The sequence below is a fragment of the Puma concolor genome, chromosome B1 (genome assembly GCF_028749965.1).
Source record: "Puma concolor isolate L17-30 chromosome B1, mPumCon1.1.hap2, whole genome shotgun sequence".
Classification (NCBI taxonomy): Eukaryota; Metazoa; Chordata; class Mammalia; order Carnivora; family Felidae; genus Puma; species Puma concolor.
The window spans coordinates 196,831,324-196,850,123 of NC_141670.1; the positions used below are offsets into that span (position 1 = coordinate 196,831,324).

An 18,800-nucleotide genomic window follows, 5' to 3' on the forward strand; every position below is an offset into this window, starting at 1 on the left:
CCTATAATAGATGCATAGGTAGATTTTTTTTTGATGGATGTCCAACATCCATTTTCTTTCTTTTGATCTTATCTTTTGGGAATTACTCCTTAGCCATGTGGTGTGACACTCATAGGGCTGGCTTTTTTTAAAAAAAAATTTTAATGTTTATTTATTCTTGAGACAGAGACAGAGTGTGAGAGGGGGAGGAGCAGAGAGAGAGGGAGGCACAGCATCCGAAGCAGGCTCTAGGCTCTAGGCTCTGAGCTGTCAGCACAGAGCCCGATGTAGGGCTCAAACTCACGAACCACGAGATCAGGACCTGAGCTGAAGTCGGAGGCTCAACCCACTGAGCCACCCAGGTGCCTCACAGTGGGTTGGCTTCTGATGCAAACCATAGTGGCCAGGCAACTCTCTCTAGAATTTGCTTTTGAATGGAGGGACATGGTAATGAGAAATGTCTGAACCTGCTTCATCTAGAGTCCCGCACTCTGAAGAGACTTTCCTTTGGTTCCTGGAACTTTAAGACCCTGGTGCTGCCTAGCTTCCTTTCTTCATTGTGTATTTACTCATATCATATCTATATGTATATAGACATATACATCACACACACACACACACACACACACACACACACACACACACATTTTCCCCCCTTATATTGGCCAATTGCTTTCTGTTGCTTGCAACCAAAGACGTTTAACTAATACATACCCTTTTCTAGCATCTTTCTGCCTTGTTTTTCCTACCTGTAAAATAAGAATGGTAACACTTGCTACTTACCCTCGGGAGGTTGTATAGATTAAAGGTATATGTCAATAAAATGCTTTCAGATGCTTGGATGAAAGTTGCTGTTGCACTACAAAGTCTCCTACTCAACTTTAGCTGCACTTCCAAAGAGGGACTTTCTTTATATACCATAAAACAGCTTTTATCCCGAGAGAATGTGTCCCTCATTTTACTGTCTCTGTCAACAGTTCAAGGATTGCTCCCTACTTGCTGTGTTTCCAAAGCGACCATTGGAGATGAGAGCCCAGCTTTATGTAGCATGAGAGGTGGCTGTATGCTACAGAGAGGAAATGTGTTCATTGTTGCTATTATGAATTATTTAGTGATAAGGAAGGAAGGTGGCTCCAATTTTCAGGCTGTCACTTTGTTGGCTCTTTAGGATTAATACTCACATTCTTACTTCAAGTTTTAAAAAAAATGTAAAAACCCCACCAATTTTAGGACAGAAAGAGCTGCATCATCTTAGAGCATCTCACAATTGTGAAAATATGGACGATGATAAAAAAAACAGAACATCTTAGAGATTCTAAGATATTTTACGATTTTCAAAACACTTATACTTTCCCTTGGACTCATCTAGATTCTGGAGTATCTGGCATATGACAAACACACATAAGACTTCGGAGTTATTCGTTGCAAGTGAACAATTTTTATAATATGCCAACATGACAGTTGTTTATACTCAGCAGAGAAAATTTGGAAATGCAGAAGGGTAGAAGGATAAAGCAAAATGTATCAATATTTCAGTGGGTTTACTGCCCTAAAACAACCAGTCTTTAAATTTTCATGTGTACTATTTTCCTTTTTTGTCACAATTATTTTGTAATTATTTCATATTAGTTGATGCAATTTTGTATTCTGTGGCTTTCCCCCCTTTTCTATTACATTATGACTCTATTAGTTATCTACTGCTATCCCAAGACTCAGCAGATTAAAATAAGACCCATTTATGACTGCTAATGAGTCCAGGGGTTTGCCGGAAGGTTCTTCCGTTCTGGTCTCATCTGGGCTTGCTCAAGGGTCTGCCATCAGGTGATAGTGGCAGGGTAATCTAACTTCTTTGGGGGTTCACAGCTACTCTACACTTGGTCTGTTATCCTCTAGGAGGCCATTTGGGGCTTGGATGTGTGGTGGTAGTAAGATTCTCAGAGAAAGAGAGAGAGAGAGAGAGAGAGAGGAAACGTGACAGTGCAGTTACTGCTAATACAATCACAAGGGCTGTAGGGATAGCCCGCATGGCTCCATGGGATCCCTCCTCATTTGCAATGGTCAGAGATAGACCGGGGGGGGGGGTGAAGAACTGTCTAGAGTTTGCAGTCAGTCCCCCAGAATAACAGAAGCACACTTCTATATCACTTCATAGACTTTTTAATGACTTTATAGTGTTACCTTGAGTGGCACCATCACAGACAATTTAAACATTTCCATAGTTTAAGACATTTTGGATTCTCCATTTTGTTTTCTGGGATACAGCACACAGTTTTGTGGGGAGAAAACCTTTCTATTTGAGCTTACTAATAAAATCTTAGTCTAGAATCACAGAAATTAAAAGTTTATAAAAATTTTGAGGGGAGCCTGAGTGGCTCAGTCAGTTGAGTGTCCACCTCTTGATTTTGGTTTGGGTAATGATCCCAGCGTTGTGGGATCAAGCCCCACCTCGAGCTCCGTGCTGAGTGTGGAGCCTGCTCGGGGTTCTCTCTCTCTCTCTCTCTCTCTCCCTCTGCCCCTCTCCCCCAGACTTGTATGCTCTCTCTCTGACATAAAAAAAATAAATAAGGGGCACCTGGGTGGCTCAGTCAGTTGAGCGTCTGACTTTGGCTCAGGTCACGATCTCACGGCTCGTGAGCTCGAGCCCCGCATTGGGCTCTGAGCCTGGAGCCTGCTTCATATTCTGGGTCTCTCTCCCTCTCTGCCCCTCTCCTGCTCATGTTCTCTCTCTCTCTCTGTCTGTCTCTCAAAAATAAAAATAAACATTAAAAAAACTTTTTAAGTCTATAAATATTTTTGTTTTTCCTTCATTATGTCAAAGCATTTTGTGAGGTGCTCACGCCCATTTCAGCCCAGGCCAGCAGTACAAGTACGCTCATTTCACTGCGCGGCAATACTGAATACTTAAAAAAAAAACATTCTATGCTGAAACAAAATAAGGAAACTCTCCACCCTCAGCATTTCGTTGATATAATTGGCATCCACTTAATTGCTAGTAAAGGAAGAGAGGGAGAGACCTAGAGAGAGAAACAGCGATGTTTATATACTCACCCAAGTCTAGGAAACGCCCTGCCGTGTTCCTATCTTCGTTACAGTGAGCACGCTCTGACGATTCCCAGAGGAAAGTAACATGTGCAATTTTCTTGTGGCGCCAGAGTGTTTGCCTGATTACTTGGATCACAGAACACATTCCTTTTTTTTGCATCGCATCAAGTTTTGTGTGGCATCAGCGCCTTGGAACTACCGTTTCGAGGGGGACATTCCTGAAGAAATGTCTTGATAAACTGCGGTAGTTTTTCTTCCTGGTGGGGATTTCAGAGACCACGGAAAGGCGGGAGCTTCTGGTGGCTCCTGCAAACACACTCGACTTCATGAAAGAGGAACGAAACCCGTCAACGAAGATGTACTACTTCTCTTTCCTCCAGCCTGTTCACTTTGCAGTGAGAACCTCAAGAGGTCTCCGAGGCTTCGTTTTAAGGGATGCATTCTTTTCTGCGAATAGCAGGCTGGCGATTCTCTCCTCTTCGCGGCTCTACAGCCGGACGTAGCTGACGGTGGTGCAGAGCCGAGGGGGCTGGCCGTGTGCTGGGACTTTGCTGCTGCAGGCGTGCTCTGCGGATGAACAGCTTGGTAAGGACGCAGGGTCTCAGGCCCCGCTCGGCCCTCCTGAGTCAGAGCCTGTGTTTGAATTCGGTGTCCCGGGGATTGTGCGCAAACGAGAGAGCTAGATGCGCTGAACCAGGAGGCACCGGGCTAATATAAAGAGACTCGGCCTCAACCCAACTTGCAGGGCAGTGACTTTATTGTGTGAGGTCCCTCACTCTAATCAGAGCATGACACAGGCACTGTATTCAGGAATCGTATGCATTTGCAACACAGGGTCATTTCTTAATAGCTTCTGGGCTATTAGCCTGAGGATGGCAGGAGGTGGAAGGCGGTCAGGGTTATAAACTACCAACCAATGGCTTTAAATTGAATTCTCTTCTAACGTCCTACCCAGAAGTAGTTAAAAGCATGGCTCAGAAGGAGACTTCCTTGTTCTGCCAGTAGCTAGCTGTGTGACTTTGGACAAGTTACTACAACTTTCTGTGCCATAATTTACTCATCAGTAAAGGGAGAATGAGGATAATTCCTGCTTCTTAGACCCAGGGTTGGCTGCAAAATTTGTAAGACCTAGCACTAATTGAAAATGTTGGGCCCCTTGTTCAAAAGTTATTGAGGATTTCAAGATGGCCCCTCTGGGCTCAGGGACCTAGGCGATATGAGGCTGTCCTTCCTCAAGTTGTTAGCATAATTGCTGTGCCTAGGACATGGTAAGAATTCAGGGAATTCCAGTATTAATAAGGCTTTGAGAAACATACATTACTTATCTTATGTTATAAAGGAAAGGACTGAGACTCTGGAAAATAAAACAACTTACCCAACAAGGTCAGACAGCCCAGTGGCTGAGCCAAGTCTCACCCTAGGTCTGCTTCCACTGTGAATGGGGATGAATCCTTGGCAGGTGAGTAGGAAAGAACCTGTCCGTGCCCCGCCAGAGGGGAAGAGTGCCTGGGGTCCAGGAATCCACCCACTGCCCTTCAGTGTCGAGAGGACAGCAGAGAGTTGCAGATCTTCCCTCTTTGGCAACTGGGGACAATTACTAAGTCAAAGGCAGGACTGAGAGCCTTTGATTCAACGTGGGCTGTTTATGAGATCCCAGCTGGACTTTAGCTTATGTTGATCAGAAACTGAAGGCTGAGCACCGTTTCTCTGACTCCATCCTAAGCGGAGAACCATGTTCTTTCCCCCCGCCCCACCCATCAGGCGGGAATCTTTCCTTTCTTTGAGCTGCGATGTTTCCTGGCCTCCAAAAAGTGAAGAATAATCTGAAAAACTCTCTTCAGAAAACTGGCTGATTAGCCTGGTCAAGAAATAATTGCACGTCCAACCAGAAACCCTAGAGAAGGCCATTTACGGTAAGCCCACACGCGGGGCATGTCTAGCACAATTCCTTCTCACGTGGCGGGAGTGCACTCAACAAACACACCTCGATCCTTCGCTCTTGTCCCAAAAATGTGATAGGCAATTTCCATATGAGCTCTTTTAATTCTCCTGATAGGACTGAGGGGCAGGCACAACTATTCCCACTTTGCAGATGAGGAAACAGAGGTTAGAGAGTATGGCCACATGCCTTAGTCCCACAGGCTAGAAAGGGGGGAAGTCCAGTTTGCATGTGGATATCTCTGGCCAGACCAAACCATACGATACCGTTCCATACCACACGTAAACTTTTAAGCACTGTGCAGTGAGCTTTTACAATTGGGATGGTTAATTTTATGTGTCATCTTGACTGGACTATGGAGCCCAGTTTGATCAAACGTTGGTCTCAATGTTTCTGGGAGGGTGGATTGAATGCCACAAAACAAGACTTGTTTTTTCTTCTGGAGAGTCCATTTTTCTGCACACTGTTAGTTCTGGAACTATTCTACAGCTGGAGACTGACCAAGGCTGGCTGCTGCTGTGGTAAAGGCTCTTGCTTGTGGGAGGTAGCTAGTGGTCCCAGCCTCCTTCTGTGGCTCCTAACTTCTCTCAAGATCTTTGGTGTGGCAGACTCATAAATAAGTCATCTGGCAAAGGGGAACTGTGGTTTGCAGAGTCCTAGTCCTCACTTTCCCAAGAGGAGAATATAAAAGGGTCTGTTTGGAGCCTAGAAACAATGGCATAAACACAAGGGATCCAGCCTTCTGATCTCTGGGAGGCACTTTTTCATAGGGGAGGTTAAGAGTTCTGGCCTTAAAATAATCCAAAGCTGCCAGGGTTCAAATCTTGACTTTTCCAGCTACTTCAAGATCTTTGACTTTGAGTAAGACCTTTAAACTCTCTGCTTCACTTCCCCCCTCTATGTAATGGGAATAATCATGATATCCAGTAGAAGGATACTGTGATAATAACTGTAAGATAAACATCCTCACTTTCTCCATAAAATCTTTGTTCAAGTGTCCTCTTCTCAGTGGGGACTTTCCTGATCACTATTTCAAATCGCACCCCCCCCCCCTTTACCCCTGGACTCACCACTCATTATTCCCCTCACATGATTTATCTTTCTCTAACTTCTATCATCTTCAACCTTAACGATGAATGTTTTTGTTTATTGTCTATCTCCCTAATTGGAATACGAGCTCCATGAGAGCTGAACATATTTTTAATGTTTATTTATTTTTCGAGAGGCAGAGCATGAGCAGGGGAGGGGCAGAGACAGAGGGAGACACAGAATCTGAAGCGGGTTCCAGGCTCCGAGCTGTTAGCACAGAGCCCCAGGAGGGGCTCATACTCATGAACTGTGATTTTATGACCTGAACCAAAGTTGAACACTTAACCAACTGAGCCACATAGGCACTTCAAGAGCTGAACATTTGTTCTGACTTGTTGTCTAGTACACAGTTGCTATTCAATAAATATTTATTGCATGAATGAAAAACCTTGTGTAGCAAATAGCATGCGTGAAGATATGTTAGCAACCACTAATAAGATGAAAATGAGTTTATTAGTGTTTTGGCCTTCCATAAACACACTGCCACACCTGGACCAAACTCGGTTCCATATGATGAGATGTTCACCTACTTTGAAAGTCTCTCATGAAAACTAACTGAACAAATCCCAGGACCTCATTAATAGCTTGAAAATTTTAGTTTTGGGTCATGTATTAGGACATCTCTCAAAACTGGCCAGTGGGTTTTTACTCCACGGATGTGACTGAGGTGAAACATCCTTCTTGGCCCACTTCTACTTTCAGTTATGATATAAAAAGAACCAGAACCAGAGCTTCCATGCCTGGAGCATGCCAGAAAGACACTAGGAACATGCTAACCATTCCAGAGGAAACTTCTCCATTTGCCTTCTCACAACGGTCAGGTAGCAGATTAAAATCTTAGCATTCCAGAGAGAAATTGAAGTAGCTTATTATGTGGTACGTTGAAGAAAAATGCTACCAACTGACAGTTCTGCCTACCTTGATGAACAAAACTGATTTTTTATTAGCTTAAAGAGGAAACCAGCCACTTCCCTACCTTGTATCGAGTGTGTGTATTTTTTCTCTTGGTGTGTCCAGTATGGTACATGTAGGCTAGATGGTCAAGGTTAAATACGCCCTGATAGTAGGGAACATATTGGCATTCCCTAGTGCCAACCACCTGGGTTGGCTCTCTAGTGAGGAACTAAGAAAGGGGTGGGTGGCTTGCATGGACAGTGGGTTGGCTCTTGTTTTTCATTCTTGACCTGCATTTGAAGCATCCAGGTAACTATGAGGTCACTGTCAAGTAATGGGAGTTGAAGACAGGCTTTGTCACCTGTGGGCAGGTGGATGCTACTAGTAATTGGTAGCTCATGCTGATTGAACACCCACTGTATGCCTGGCACCCTGGTCAGTGAGTGATGTCATCCACTTTCACAGCAACTCCCAAAGATCAGTAGGTGCTACATTTATCCTGATTTTGCAGATTAGAACATGGAGGCTCAGAAGAATTAAATGACTTTCCCAAGCTCACACATCTAGTAAGTAGATGTAATGGGATTTGAATCCTGTGATTTTTACCCCCAAACCATACTCTTAGCAGTTTCTAAACAAGCCAGACTCTGTCTGTCTGTCTGTCTGTCTCTATTTATTTTTTATTTTAGGGACAGAGAGTGTGCACTAGTGACTAGTGGGGGGAGGGGCAGAGGGAGAGAAAGAGAGAGAGAGAGAGAGAATCCCAAGCAGGCTCTACACTCAGCGAGGAGCCCGACACAGGGCTCAATCCCATGACCCTGGGATCACGACCTGAGCAGAAATCAAGAGTCAGACACTTAGCTGACTGAGCCACCCAGCTGGAGTATTTAGAATCTGTATCTTGCTGATGCTAGCTTTTTTTGGTAAAGTCTTTCAAAAGGAACATTTGAGTCCTGCCTCACATGTACAAACAGAGGAAATGGGTCCTTGGTCCTTCCCTGAGTCACAGCATGAAAGGAGAACAATACCCCTTGAGATGACAGGGTAACTGGTGATCTCTTCCTGAGGGAAGCAACCCATGGGAAAGTTACTTAAATTCTCAGTTCCCCTCTTTTCTCATCAGTGAAACATAATAATAGGACCCAACTCATGGGGATGTTGCAACACCTAAGTGAGATAATACATGTAAATAACTTAGCACAATGCCTAGATTTGGTAAGTCCTTACTAAACTCTTACATGTTACCAGGGAAGTGAGGGGCATCTTTTTTTGCATAAGTTACTTCCCTTTCAGTGAGGCTTCAATCTTTAAGATGACAAAAACATCTTAGACAACCTCCTACAATCACATTTCCCAAGATGTGTTTGTTCCTTATATTCTGGGGCCAAATGCTCAGCTTGGAACAAATTCTAGGATTCACTGTGTTTTGGAAATACATTTTATTTTATTTTGTTTTATTTTATTTCATTTCATTTCATTTCATTTCATTTTTTTGTATTAAATATAATTTATTGTCAAATTTGTTTCCATACAACACCCAGTGCTCATCCCAATACGTGCCCTCCTCAAGGTCCATCACCCACTCTCTTCCTTTTTGAAAATTAGATGCTCTGAGAGTTTTGCAATAAAAACTGTGTTAAACTTGGTTTCACACAGCATCTTCCAAATGCTTTTTTAAATAAATAACTAAAAAGTATTAAGACTGTATTTTTTAGAGCAGTTTCAGGTTCACGGCAAAATTAAGAAGGAGGCACAGAAATCTCTTATATGCCCCTGGTATCACACATAGCCTCCCCCATAATCAACAGCCCCTGTTAGAGTAGTGCATTTGTTATAGATGATAGATCTACATTAACACATTATAAATACCCTAAGTCCATTAGTTTACCTTTGGGTTCACTCTAGGTGTTGTATATTCTATGGGTGTGGAATAAATGTGTAATGACATGTATCCACCATTATAGTATAATAGCGGAGTATTTTTGCTCTTCTAAAAATCCTCTGTGCTCTACTATTCCTCCCTCTTCCCCACTCCCCTCCCCCACAATCACTGGAAACCAATGATTTTTTTTTTTTTTTTACTGTCTCCATAGTTTGCCTTTGTCAGAATGTCATATAGTGGAAATCATACAGTCTGTAGGGTGTTCAAATTGGCTTCTTTCCCTTAATAGCTTATTTATTTTTAGTGCTGAATAATATTCCACTGTCTGGATGTACCAGAGTTTATTTATCCATTTGCCTACTGAAGGACATCCTGGTTCTTCCACATTTTGGTCATTATGACATCTGAGCGCAGGTTTTTGTGTGGACCTAAGTTTTCAACCCCTTTGGGTAAATACCAAGAAGTGTCATTGCTGGTTTGTCTCATAAGAGTATGTTTCATTTTATAAGAAAATACCAAACTCTCTTCCAAACTGACTCTTCCATCTTGCATTTCCAACAGCAATGAATGATATTTCCTGTTGTTCCACATCCTCACCAGCATTTGGTATTGTCACTGTTTGGGATTTTGGCTATATCTCATTGTTGTTTTAATTTTCACTTCCCTGATGACATATGATGTGAATCATTTTTTCATATGCTTATTTGCCATCTGTATATCTTTTTTAATGGGGTGTCTAAGGTCTTTGTTCCATTTTCAGTTGGGTTGTTTGTTTTCTCATTGTTGAGTTTATGAGTTCTTGGTATATTTTGGATAATGGTCCTTTATCAGATGTGTCTTTTCCAAGTATTTTCTCCCACTCTGCAGCTTGTCTTCTCATCCTTTCAATATTGTCTTTCCCAGAGCAGAATTTTTCAATTATAATGAGGTTCAGCTTACGATGATTTCTTTCATGGATTATGCATTTGGTGTTGTATCTACAAAGGTCTCACCACACCCAATGTCATCTAGATTTTCTTCTATGTTGCCTTCTAGGAGTTTTAGAGTTTTGTGTTTTACATTTAGGTCTATGATCCATCTTGAGTTAATTTTTGTGAAAGGTGTAAGATCTGTGGTTAAATTTATTTTTTACATGTGATTGTCTTGATATTCTAGCACCATTGTTGAAAATCCGATATCTGTTTCACTGTATTGAATTTACTCTTTCGTCAAAAATCCATAGACTATATTTAGAGGGTCTATTTCTGGGCTTTCAAGTTTGTCCTATTGATCTATTATCATGCTGTCTGGATTACTATAGTTTTATATTAACTCCTCAAGTTCTGTGGTATTAGTCCTCCAACTTTGTTCTTCTGCTTCAATACTGTATCAGCTATTCTGAAGCTTTTCCTTCTCCATATAACTTAATTTTTTTTTAACAATTTTATTTATTTTTGAGAGACAGACACAGAGCATGAGTGGGGAGGGGCAGAGAGAGAGGGAGACACAGAATCTGAAGCAGGCTCCAGGCTCCGAGCTGTCAGCACAGAGCCCTATGCGGGGCTCGAACCCACAAACTGTGAGATCATGACCTGAGCTGATGTTGGACACTCAATCTACTCAGCCACCCAGGCGCCCCCCGCCTTCTCCATATAACTGTAGAATCAGTTTATTGATACCCACAAAATAACTTGCTGGAATTATAATTTCCAAATGCTTTTGATATAGAAGTTATTTTTTTCACTTAGTAGTTATGAACACTCTTTGGAATACACTTTGGAAATGGCATTGTATATAATTTTCTCACTCTTTGTGCATCTTATGTAATTTTCCAATTCTTTGTCTATGACTGTTTTCTGTTAATTTTCAAGTTTCTTGCTCATACTGTATATGACTCTTAATATCCACCATAGCACTGGACACATAATAAGTACTTAGCAAAACAAACATTGCTCAACCAATTCACTGGGTTCTGTATTCTATTTCACAGAAAGAGCCCTCAGCCCAGCCTTGTGTGAAATGAGCTCACCTTCAGGCAAGCAATGTGATGTTATGAAGGCAACAGTGGATCAAAAATCTCTGTGGGTTACTTTCCTTGTATAACTTGGTGTCTCAAGTTAAAGAGCACCTGCATTATTTTCTACATTCTTTGTAATAATGAATTAGGGGCATTAAAGTTGGTGACGTTTCATGATATAAATATGGCAAAATAGAAGGGAGAGGATATAACCTTGTTGAAATAAAAGAAGACTAACCATATGAGAAAAACAAAGGATGTTTATTCAGAGCCTGCTATAGAATGGGAATCAGCCCATTGAGTTTGGCAGAGTCAAAAGCAGGCAAAGTGAAAAGCTTTAGTGTAGAAAACAGAGAAGTCTTCAGGTATGTCCTGATTGGAGGGTGTTGGTTGGCATGGGGAAACTGTAGAGGGGTAACTAGAAGTGGAATATCCTATGCGATTGGTTGGGGTACATTTTTTACTTTTTCTGGTTGATCCTAAATTGGAAACAGGTGCAAAGATTAGTTAATCTGTGAATTATTAATCAAATACTGGCCATTTGGGGTTGATTGTTAATAGTTTGGCTTCCTAGAGTATTACTAGAGATAGTAGTCTGACTTCCTATAAGTGTGACTTATAGCAGGCTGCCCTTCTGGGCTGGTCACTGTAGATAAGAATTTAGTTTCCTGGGCTAGTCATAGCAGGTTTGGGGTCAGAGTTCTGTTTTTATGTATGGTCTGGCTATTGTCTGTTTATATATTTAGTCTTTTATCCTCATTAACTACTTGTGTAAAATTCTCAATTCAACTGAACTCAAAAGTTTTCCAAGTCAAGAGAGTATGCCCAGAATTATGATTTGTGTTTTTAATAAAGATAACAACAGATGGAACTATAGATATTTCCAGATTTATTTTCTGGTGGTTCATAAGTATTAGAAATCATTTGTGAGATGATAGCATTTTCTTTTCTTGTTTGTTTATTTTTTTTAAAGTTTATTTTGAGAGAGAGAAAGAGAGAGAGAGAGAGAGAGAAAGAGAATCCTAAGCAGGCTCCAAAATGTCAGCTCAGAGCCCAATGCAGGACTTGATCTAATGAGCTGTGACATCATGACCTGAGTTGAAATCAAGAGTCGGACACTTGGGGCACCTGGGTGGCTCAGTTGGTTCAGCATCTGACTTTAGCTCAGATCATGATCTCACAGTTGGTGAGTTTGAGCCCTGAGTCGGGCTCTGTGCTGACAGCTCAGAGCCTGGAGTCTGCTTTGGATTCTGTGTCTCCCTGTGTCTCTGCCCTTCTCCCACTCACACTCTATTTCTCTCACGCTCAAAAATAAATAAACATTTAAAAACATCTTAAAAAAAAAAGAAGAGTTGGACACTTAACTGACTGAGCCACCCATGTGCCCCAGCATTTTCTGGAAAAGGCATCGTTTAAACACTTATGAGTTGTGAGTTTCCAAATATGTAAAGAACATTTTGATGTCTGTGGTCTCAGAATTCTTTAGCACTCTCTATCACTCCTGTGGGAACTGGAGGCATGGTCACAGAGATTTAATTCCTTGTGCTGATTTTTCTCAGGATATTAGTTAAGATTGGATGAGGCTTGGTATAACATTTCTCAGAAATTTTGGAATAATTCTCAGGATCTCTGCTTGTTTTATTTTATTATTTTTTAATAAGAAAATAAAGAACTTCCTGTCCAGGGGTCCACACACTCTAGCTTGTGCTGAGAAGGCTTTATACAGCCTGAGCTAAGAAGCTTTTTTATTTTTTCCCCCATTTTTAAGTGGTCATTAAAAAAACAAAAACAAACAAACAAAAACAAAGAAGAGTATGTGATAGGGACTGTCAGTGATTTGCAAGGTCTCAAATATTTACTCTCTGGGGGTACCTGGGTGGCTCAGTCAGTAAAGCTTTGGAGTCTTGATTTTGGTTCAGGGTATGATCTCAGGGTTCGTGAGTTCGAGCCCTGCATGGGTCTCTGGGCTGACAGCTTCAAGCCTGATTGGGATTCTCTCTTTCTTCCTCTCTCTCTGTTCCTTTCCCAGTATTGCATGCTCTCTCTCTCTCTCTCAAAATAAATAAAGACACTTAAAAAAACATTTAAAATATTTACTCTCTGGTCTTTTAGAGAAAATATTTGCCAACTCCTATCTTGGTTGATTAATAGAGAGCCTTCGTTGGAGTTTTGAAGTAGGACCCTCTTCATTTTCAGTGCAGTGAGTGTGGTGAGGTTGGGGGTACTAATGGACATGTCCATACAGTGGCTGAAGAGGAAACACCAGTCTTACTTGTCAGGCTGGACAAGGATGGAGCAATTGGAGGTATTCTCAGAGGATCTGACATCAGCTGGCTCTCAGGAACTGTTGACTGTGTCTTATGTTTTAAACCATGTACCTCCTCCCATGTGACTGCTGCCTGGGCTGGCCCTGCAGCTTTTTCAGGTCTAGCCCTTGCCATGGCTGGAGAGGAGTCAGGATTTTTAAGGTTTCAAGGGAACCTCATCCCAGAGCCCACTACTTCTGAATAAAACTTAAAACCTGCTTTCCCTTACCTTTTCCATTTCTGCTTGGTTCAGGGCACAGAAAAAAAAAAGCTGAATTGCCTTTCAGAGAAAATGATACAGTGCAGTCATCAGACATGTGGGGACCATGTATAATAACATCCTCAAAAATGCTTCCAGCATTGCAGTAAGTGAACAGGCTGGGCACAAATGTGGATAAACAGCATAGTCTTACCTGTTTAAAATAAACAACAGACAAACAACCAAATATGCATCAAAACAAGGCATCAGGAAGGAAATACTCCAAAGTTCATGGTGATTGCCACAAGGAATTGGATTTCTATGTTACATTTTATTTTCTAAGTTTTTCTATACTTGCAAATTTTCCCACCAAAAACATTTCTGGTTTTAAAATCAGATTTATAAAAAAAACAGTTTGCCCCAACACTACTTTGGTGTATCCCAGTCAGAAGAAAACATACACATTTATTCTCAAATGCCTTCCTGGGAGGAGATGAAAAGTGGATCCATAAAGATGTAATTTGAATCAAATTGTCACAGTTACAAAAAACTGGCAGAAAATGAAAAAAAAAAGATATTAGGGATCCTTGAATTATCCTGGTAACCACTTCCATTCTTATTTTACTTTATAGGCAAAGGCCTTTTTCCTTGCTTTAAATATTTTAATGTCGGAGCTACTAAGACTTATAGTTGGCCTAATCCTTAATATATTTAATTTTCCAAACATGGAACTTCAAGTAGGAATAAAAGCCCTGAATGTATTTGAAACTCGCTGATGCCTTCCTTTTTTACATAGGACAAATCCATTGCTTCTCGTATTTATTTTTATTGCATCTATAAATTGATTTGGAACAATAAAACCCAGAAGCCTGAAAATCAGGAAGGAAAGGAGACTTGGTCACAAGTTGTTGATAAGTCTTTGAAATACATATTTATTTTGAGCCACAAGAGTGCTGTGCATCAGCGTCCTTTTCTCCTTAATGATGGAGAGCAGTGGCTTCTCCAGTAGGCGGCCAATGAGTTGGCAATATGGCAGCCCTGCACCTTCTCAGGGCATTGCCACCACTTTATGTCCACAGTTGTTGTTTTTTGTTGTAGTTTACCCCTCTTTCCTCCTTGGGTCGTGTCTAGAAGTGGGAACAATCAAGACATATCATTCTCCATTTACTATCCTCAGTCTTATCTTTGGCTTCTCTCCACCACAGATGCTATACCCCTGACCTTTACTCATCCACTCACTGGCCTATTGTACTCATTAGATTGTAAGCTTTTGGAGTGCAGGTACCATGCCTTATTCTTCTTTGTATTCTGAGCAGACACCACAGAGCCTAGAATGTAGGTGCTGATATCTTTTCTTAAATGAATGAGTAGAGTGAAACCAAACCAAGTAATAAGACAGAGCACTTACTCCGTTTCAAGCACGGTTTTAAATGCTTTGCCTATATTAATTCATGTAACCCTCATAAAATATAATCTGATAGTTCTATTCTTATTCTACTTACATGTAAATGAGATGGAAATACAGTCGTGATTATAGACCTTCTTTCTTTAGAGCAGAGGCTGTTGAAAGCTGTATTTCTCCCAGTACCTCCCTTCTAGATACACTGATGAGAATGGAGGAAATGATCCTGTGGAATGACCCTCACCTCAGCCCTGGATGAGGGAGGATTTGGGCACGGTCATGAGTCGAAATGGAGATCTTCTGTGTGCTCACCTTACCTAAACTACTCCTCATTTTTCAGCCTGTTAGTGTCTAAGGATGCCTGGTATCCATCCTGAGCCTTGTCAGTCAAACCAGGCTGGCCCCCCATATACCTTGTGAGCAGACCCATGCAAACAGGCTGCTGGAGTTTGGGCTGTCTTTGGGCATTTGTCTCGAGTGCTATGGCTTCTCCATCCCAATCTGTCTCCCTCCTCTCTTCTAACCTCTAGCTGGCTGCCCTCTGGCCCTCTTGCTTTTGTTTTCAGCCCCAACAGTGGGCCCTTGGCTTCCCAGGCTGAACCTCACTGCGTGCAGCCAGCACTCGCCCACCCTGGGCTCTTCTGTTCCCGGCAGCTTCTGGCAAATGTCCTGCCTGACCAAATTCCAACTTGAGTCCCAACCCCCAGAGCTGGCCTGGTCCCTAAGGCAGGGATGGAATTCCCCCAGAGCTTTCCACATGACTAAACAGATAAATTGTGTGATGGGTTATCCGTGTCTAGTTCCAGAGCGGGAATGGGAGAGGGGGCTCTAAAGCTTTCATGAGCAGATATGGGCTCATCACCCCATCCTAACCTGTAAGTGCTCTTGATGTTTCCCCCAAATTCTCATTCTTCCTGTCTCAGGGCCTTTGTGCACCCCACTGCCGCTTTCCAGAAGACTTCTCATCCCCACCTCACCCACCAACTCTACTCTGACTCATCGTTGGGCTTTCGTTTTAATGTCCCTTCCTTTGGAGATCCTTCACTGCTTACCTCGCTCCACTCCTGTCCTGGATCGCATAGGTGCTTTTCTTTTTTCTCCTTTGTCATCTACAGCATCTCCATCTCCATCATCATCGTCATCATCATCATCATAGCTCATGTTCACGGGGCTTCACCTAGGCACTCCTTGAAGAATTTTACAAGAGCTAACTCAGTTGATCTTCCTCCACAACCCTGATGCAGACACCGTTTTGATCTCTGTTTTACGGATGAGGACTCTGCCTCAGAGAAGTTAAATAACTTGTCTGTGGCCATATGGGTAAGTAGGTGAGGTCAGGTTTTGAACCCATGTTGTCTGGCTCTGGAGACACTTGGTGCAGCGACTTTCAACCGCCTCTCGTGTGTGGCATTTGTCATACCACCTGGCGCTCCACCATCGCCCCTCTGTTTTATTCACAGTTGCATCCTAGCATGTAGTGCGAATCCTGATAAAAATTAAGCTCGATAAATACTTTTTTGGTGGAATGAATGCCTGAATTCTGGTTTATAGATATTTTACGTCTCACAAATTCAAATGAAACAATGCTGATTCTTGATTTGGTGACATCAGTAGACAAGGCCAGCCACGCAAGTGGTGTGGCGTCTTTGGATTCCTTAATGGCTTCTGTATTAATCAATCTCATTCAGTAGGAACAATGTGAGCTCAAGGGAAATTGTTGTCTGTCCCAGGCCCCCGCGTTTTCCATAGCAGGAGACCGGGGCCAGAGTGTTTAAGTGACTCGTCCATGGTCACACATGAAGCCAGCGGCAAACAGGATGCCAGGTCTGCTGGTTTCCAGTCCTGTGTCCTTTCTCTGTGCCTGGTCAAACAGAAATTACTGTCACGTGAGGGTGTACAGTTAAAACAAACATCAAGGCTGCAACCAATTTGATTATGACTCCAAACAGCGTGAAGGGGCATGTGGCTCCAGGGCTCCTGGGGACTATGACCGGCTCAGAGTAAACACAGGACTTCTGATAGGGAGGCATGCTTGGCCCAGAAAGGACCTAGACTCTGCAAAGTTCTAAGAGTGTTCTAAGAGTTTATTTCATGGCCTTTTTTTTTTTTCTGTGTGACCTTGGGTACATTGCTTTGCTTCTCTGGTCTCTAGTCTCCTTGGTAGTTTGACAGGGTATATGGACTGAATGTTTGTGCACCTCCACCCCCACCCAAATTCACATGTTGAAGCCTTGATCCAGAATGTGATGATACTTGCAGGTGGGCTTTTGAGAGGTGATTGGGTTTAGGTGAGGTCTTGAGGGTGGAGCCCCTCCCTGTGAGAGGACACAGGGAGAGGGTCGGAAGCAAGCTCTCAGCAGGAACCGACTGCCTGCACTTTAATCTTGGACTTCCAGCCTGCAGAGCTGTGAGAAATAAATGTCTGTTACTTAAGCACCAGTGTTTATGGTATTTTGGTACAGCAGCCCAAGCTGATTCAGACACAGACTTTTATGAGCTTGACCTTGAGGGCTCCTTCTGGCTCTGCAATTCTCATGTTCCTTCTCCAGTTCTCCCCTGTTAGTGCTGTGCCCATTCCTGCCACTCTGCTGTCTCCCAAGCCATTCCTCCTCACTGGGTATGTTTTCTCCAACCCCCTGCCATTAATCAGAGTCTTTTGCTAACCTAGAGACTGAACATAAGTCTCAGCCCACGGGTGTGGAGGAAAAGCAAATGCCTTTGGGTCAAGTACAGATACTTCTCTTCATTTCTTTGTGCCTTGAGCAGTTGCTTGTTTAACTTCTCTATGCGTCTATCTGCAAAGTGGGGTTGTTGTCACTCTCAAGTGGAATTAAACATGGAAAATTCCCAGGAAGATTGAGGATCAGAAGCATTTTTCTTTTCCTTTTTTCTTTTTAATGTTTTACTTATTTTTAAGACAGAGAGAGACAGAGCATGAGTGGAGATGGGGCAGAGAGAGAGGGAGACAGAATCTGAAGCAGGCTTCAGGCTCTGAGCTGTCAGCACAGAGCCTGACGCGGGCTTCAAAGTCACAAACTGTGAGATCATGACCTGAGCCGAAGTCGGACGCTCAACTGACTGAGCTACCCGGGCGCCCCAGAATTTTTCTATTAAAGGCAAAACGGTAAATAATTCGGGCTTCTAGTGTATATACAGTCTCTCAGCTTTGCCATAGTAGGGCAACAATGGCCATGCACGATATGTAAATAAATGGGTATGGCTGTGTTCCAATAAAACTTTATTTATAAAAATAAGTGGCAGACTGGATTTGCACCCCATTCCCACCTGCGGCACTGTGCTTTGTGGTCCCTTGTAATAGATTATGATTCTCACTACTTTTTTATTTAAACAAACTTCAGGCTGTTCTGTTCTGCCTCTTTCTGTGAGGACCCCCCTTCCCTCCCTGCCTCACCCTTCCTTTCCTAGGTAGTGGGTATTCTGAAGTCACTGTTTTCCTTGGCTTCTCTTCACCCAGAGCTCCAAACACAAGTCCTAGTAGATATGCTGTAAGTGTTTGTTGCAATGAAATGACAAAGAGTCCCCCATCATTCCAGGCCAGGAGTCCAGTGTCTGAGGGCCCCCAGTGCAGTGGCGTGGGCCTGGCGCCATTGGAGAAGAAAGCCTTTCTGAGGTTTGAGGGGGGGCCTGCGGACTGGGCGGGGCGCTGCTTTATAAAGAGGTGCTGTGCTTTGACATTAGTGAAAAGCCCCAGCTGGCACACTGGGGAGCTGGCCAGTGGCGGGAGCTGGCGTGTGGGTCTGCTGCACAGGCTTCCTGGCCTGCCAGCGCGCCTCGGGCTCTGCCCATAGGGGGGCTGTTGTTCCTTGTCCATTGTGTGGCGGGCAGGGGGTTTGGGGCTATGGGCAGGGTTGGGAGCAGCCCCTCATCTCACAGAGCTCAGCTCAGTGAAAACAGAAAGATAAAGAGCCAGAAGAGGAGGAAGAAAGAGTCCACCGTGCTAATGTGCCAGCTCGGAAATTGAAGTGACCCACCCGGCGAGGTGAGCGTTCTCGGAGCAAGGATGACATTTGCCGCAAGTTGCTCTGGGCTTGGAATGGGAAATGGGCCTTTA

At 43.0% G+C, this 18,800-nt stretch overlaps 1 long non-coding RNA gene across 1 annotated transcript in view; it reads left to right on the top strand.

Moving 5' to 3' along the window:
* Positions 1-1,973: 1,973 nt before the first annotated feature.
* The window catches only part of LOC147582102 (uncharacterized), a 67,416-nt gene continuing 50,589 nt past the window's right edge, over positions 1,974-18,800 (top strand). Inside the window, exon 1 of the long non-coding RNA XR_015250588.1 lies at positions 1,974-4,934. This is a non-coding gene — a long non-coding RNA (uncharacterized LOC147582102). The remainder of the gene's footprint in view (positions 4,935-18,800) is intronic.